This window comes from Schistocerca piceifrons, unplaced genomic scaffold (genome assembly GCF_021461385.2).
Source record: "Schistocerca piceifrons isolate TAMUIC-IGC-003096 unplaced genomic scaffold, iqSchPice1.1 HiC_scaffold_796, whole genome shotgun sequence".
Taxonomy (NCBI): Eukaryota; Metazoa; Arthropoda; class Insecta; order Orthoptera; family Acrididae; genus Schistocerca; species Schistocerca piceifrons.
This window is the reverse complement of record NW_025729054.1, coordinates 10,001-15,000: the sequence shown is the minus strand read 5'-3', so window position 1 is coordinate 15,000 and position 5,000 is coordinate 10,001. Positions and strand designations below refer to the sequence as shown.

The 5,000-nt window shown below is 54.0% G+C and overlaps 1 non-coding gene across 1 annotated transcript in view; it reads left to right on the top strand.

Moving 5' to 3' along the window:
- The first annotated feature begins 3,765 nt into the window (after positions 1-3,765).
- LOC124770357 overlaps positions 3,766-5,000 on the top strand; it is a 1,909-nt gene continuing 674 nt past the window's right edge. Inside the window, exon 1 of the ribosomal RNA XR_007013193.1 lies at positions 3,766-5,000. This exon is cut by the window's right edge and continues 674 nt beyond it. This is a non-coding gene — a ribosomal RNA (small subunit ribosomal RNA).

Below are 5,000 nucleotides of genomic sequence, written 5' to 3'. Positions count from 1 at the left end.
TTGGAGCGCCGCCTCTAATAAGCCAAAGGTGCATCCTGACGTGACAAATCTCATCATGTCACAAGCATTCACTTACTATAATCACTATCAACGAACCTGCCGCCCCGCCCCCCCCCCCCCCCCCCCACACCTTTCCTTACAACAACGTGTAACCTAACCTAACCCATGTTGTACCTTAACCTAACCCATGTTGTACCTTAACCTAACCCATGTTGTGCCTTAACCTAACCCATGTTGTGCCTTAACCTAACCCATGTTGTCCCCTAACCTAACCCAAGTTGTCCCCTAACCTAACCCATGTTGTCCCTTAACCTAACCCATGTTGTGCCTTAACCTAACCCATGTTGTGCCTTAACCTAACCCATGTTGTCCCCTAACCTAACCCATGTTGTCCCCTAACCTAACCCATGTTGTGCCTTAACCTAACCCATGTTGTCCCCTAACCTAACCCATGTTGTGCCTTAACCTAACCCATGTTGTCCCCTAACCTAACCCATGTTGTCCCCTAACCTAACCCATGTTGTCCCCTAACCTAACCCATGTTGTGCCTTAACCTAACCCATGTTGTGCCTTAACCTAACCCATGTTGTCCCCTAACCTAACCCAAGTTGTCCCCTAACCTAACCCATGTTGTCCCCTAACCTAACCCATGTTGTGCCTTAACCTAACCCATGTTGTGCCTTAACCTAACCCATGTTGTGCCTTAACCTAACCCATGTTGTCCCCTAACCTAACCCATGTTGTCCCCTAACCTAACCCATGTTGTGCCTTAACCTAACCCATGTTGTCCCCTAACCTAACCCATGTTGTGCCTTAACCTAACCCATGTTGTCCCCTAACCTAACCCATGTTGTCCCCTAACCTAACCCATGTTGTCCCCTAACCTAACCCATGTTGTGCCTTAACCTAACCCATGTTGTGCCTTAACCTAACCCATGTTGTCCCCTAACCTAACCCATGTTGTCCCCTAACCTAACCCATGTTGTCCCCTAACCTAACCCATGTTGTCCCCTAACCTAACCCATGTTGTCCCCTAACCTAACCCATGTTGTCCCCTAACCTAACCCATGTTGTCCCCTAACCTAACCCATGTTGTCCCCTAACCTAACCCATGTTGTCCCCTAACCTAACCCATGTTGTCCCCTAACCTAACCCATGTTGTGCCCTAACCTAACCCATGTTGTGCCCTAACCTAACCCATGTTGTGCCCTAACCTAACCCATGTTGTGCCTTAACCTAACCCATGTTGTCCCCTAACCTAACCCATGTTGTCCCCTAACCTAACCCATGTTGTCCCCTAACCTAACCCATGTTGTCCCCTAACCTAACCCATGTTGTGCCTTAACCTAACCCATGTTGTCCCCTAACCTAACCCATGTTGTCCCCTAACCTAACCCATGTTGTCCCCTAACCTAACCCATGTTGTCCCCTAACCTAACCCATGTTGTCCCCTAACCTAACCCATGTTGTCCCCTAACCTAACCCATGTTGTGCCCTAACCTAACCCATGTTGTCCCCTAACCTAACCCATGTTGTGCCTTAACCTAACCCATGTTGTGCCTTAACCTAACCCATGTTGTCCCCTAACCTAACCCATGTTGTCCCCTAACCTAACCCATGTTGTGCCTTAACCTAACCCATGTTGTGCCGTAACCTAACCCATGTTGTGCCTTAACCTAACCCATGTTGTGCCTTAACCTAACCCATGTTGTGCCTTAACCTAACCCATGTTGTGCCTTAACCTAACCCATGTTGTGCCTTAACCTAACCCACGTTGTCCCCTAACGTAACCCACGTTGTCCCCTAACGTAACCCACGTTGTCCCCTAACGTAACCCACGTTGTCCCCTAACGTAACCCACGTTGTCCCCTAACGTAACCCACGTTGTCCCCTAACGTAACCCACGTTGTCCCCTAACGTAACCCACGTTGTCGCCTATCGTAACCCACGTTGTCGCCTAAACCTGCTCTGTAATTGTTATACGACTCGTTCAATTAGTGTAGTGTTGCCCACCCGCAACCCTCGCAATATAGTTCGCTACTCGCACTGCCCGCTCCCCTGTGTATCGCTTCATGTTAAACACCTTGCAAGTCTTGCTGACTTTCCACATGCTCCTGCTGTACACTGTAATGTGGATGGCAGCAGGGCGTACATGCCGCCCCCCCCCCCCCCCCACCTCTCCCCACGTCCCCACCTTGCCCCCTGCCTTCGCAAGGTGGTTGGTGACAAGTTTGCATGTTCAATGCCCTTCGCATGCGACGTACGCAGGCTACGTTGTGGTGCGGCCTGTGTCAACTGTCCGCTGATGTCGTACGCGTGAACCACAATCTGTACTGCACATTCGTCCTTATGTACTGAATGATACATCGTGGCACATGTGTGACCGTACAACGACTGCGCCCAAAAACGGCGGACCATACAGTGCAAATATTGTGCACGCAGCTACGTGTCGTCTCCCTATGAGAGCTGGATTGCAGTGTGGTACGCCATAGAGACGTGTGGGAGGAACGGACGCCGTGGATGGCGATCAGCATGAGCTGTCTGTTGATGTATTCGGACCTAGTCGTCTCTCCTCACACACCGTGATGGCATGGTGCAGCGCGTTCCATATCTGCGACATGCTACAGAAGCCGGTTGACAGTCGTTCGAGCAATGGACATCGCATACGTACGGGGGCCACCTTCCACGTATTGTCTAGGCGTGCACATTTTGTTGCGTGTATGTGGGCAGACGTAGTGTGGCGTGACACCTGACACAGGCATGCAATAATGGTTGAAGTTGCAAATGGCGATGGACGCCTACGTTTTCTGGTGAAGTTACGCAAATGAAGAAATGGTAACCCGTTGTGGTGCGGTTGTTCTCGCTAGGGGTGAATCGGTGATGGCGACGATAGGTTGAGGTACTAACCGGTTGTTCCAGCGATACCCACCATGCCGACGAAACTGAACGGCATCTGGGTGTGAAGCGATACGCGGCGGTGGCTGGGTGGGACCGTCCCCGGCCGGTGAGGGGGCGCCTCCCGGCGTGCTGGCCGCGCGGTGCGTGGGCGCACGCGCTACAGCCGGCTGGTGGGGGCGGCCAGTGGCAGGCGCGCCGGCCGACGGACGCGGCAGGCGTCGCAGCTGCGCGCCGGCGCACCCTGCGCGCGGCGCCGTGCGGCCAAAGTAGGTCCTCGCGGGCCCGGTGCGAAGCGCGGTGGACATCTGCAGTGTGCTGGTCCGATTGAGGACTGTGTGCGTTGAGGATGCGCCGCCGCCCGGCGCTCGGCGCCGCGACGCCGTCTGCTGCTCGGTCGCCCCAGCGGTTCTCGCTGGTGGTTTGTATCGCAGCTGTGCGGATGTGTTGGCGTGTGCGCTGTGCTGGGAGAGTTCGCTTCGGCACCCAAGTGGGGCTTTTGTCCTTCTGTGGCGCTGGCGTTGGAGCTGCCGGTCACCGTAGGTGGCGCGTGTTGTCTCCCGCCGGCAATGCCACGACAGCACGCTCCCGGGCCTCTGTCGGCAGCGGCAAGCTCAGTTGGGAGCACGGGTGGTCGCACCGAAAGCGTCTACTCGCCTAACTCCGGGCGATTGCGCCTCTCTCGAACCCGACCAAGTACTTGGGACGGCGCTGCGCGCCGCCGGGACCTGAGAGGGTTTCGAGGTGTATTGTGCAGGGGAGCTCAGCCTCCTCCTGTTTGCAGAATGATTGAGCGGACGCTTGCGTGTTCGCGCGGGCCCCCGGGACACACTCCCGGGCGGCCGGCTGCTCAGCTCTAGTTGACGCAGCTCCCTGGTTGATCCTGCCAGTAGTCATATGCTTGTCTCAAAGATTAAGCCATGCATGTCTCAGTACAAGCCGCATTAAGGTGAAACCGCGAATGGCTCATTAAATCAGTTATGGTTCCTTAGATCGTACCCACGTTACTTGGATAACTGTGGTAATTCTAGAGCTAATACATGCAAACAGAGTCCCGACCAGAGATGGAAGGGACGCTTTTATTAGATCAAAACCAATCGGTCGGCTCGTCCGGTCCGTTTGCCTTGGTGACTCTGAATAACTTTGGGCTGATCGCACGGTCCTCGTACCGGCGACGCATCTTTCAAATGTCTGCCTTATCAACTGTCGATGGTAGGTTCTGCGCCTACCATGGTTGTAACGGGTAACGGGGAATCAGGGTTCGATTCCGGAGAGGGAGCCTGAGAAACGGCTACCACATCCAAGGAAGGCAGCAGGCGCGCAAATTACCCACTCCCGGCACGGGGAGGTAGTGACGAAAAATAACGATACGGGACTCATCCGAGGCCCCGTAATCGGAATGAGTACACTTTAAATCCTTTAACGAGTATCTATTGGAGGGCAAGTCTGGTGCCAGCAGCCGCGGTAATTCCAGCTCCAATAGCGTATATTAAAGTTGTTGCGGTTAAAAAGCTCGTAGTTGGATTTGTGTCCCACGCTGTTGGTTCACCGCCCGTCGGTGTTTAACTGGCATGTATCGTGGGACGTCCTGCCGGTGGGGCGAGCCGAAGGCGTGCGACCGCCCCGTGCGTGCTCGTGCGTCCCGAGGCGGACCCCGTTGAAATCCTACCAGGGTGCTCTTTATTGAGTGTCTCGGTGGGCCGGCACGTTTACTTTGAACAAATTAGAGTGCTTAAAGCAGGCAAGCCCGCCTGAATACTGTGTGCATGGAATAATGGAATAGGACCTCGGTTCTATTTTGTTGGTTTTCGGAACCCGAGGTAATGATTAATAGGGACAGGCGGGGGCATTCGTATTGCGACGTTAGAGGTGAAATTCTTGGATCGTCGCAAGACGAACAGAAGCGAAAGCATTTGCCAAGTATGTTTTCATTAATCAAGAACGAAAGTTAGAGGTTCGAAGGCGATCAGATACCGCCCTAGTTCTAACCATAAACGATGCCAGCCAGCGATCCGCCGCAGTTCCTCCGATGACTCGGCGGGCAGCCTCCGGGAAACCAAAGCTTTTGGGTTCCGGGGGAAGTATGGTTGCAAAGCTGAAACTTA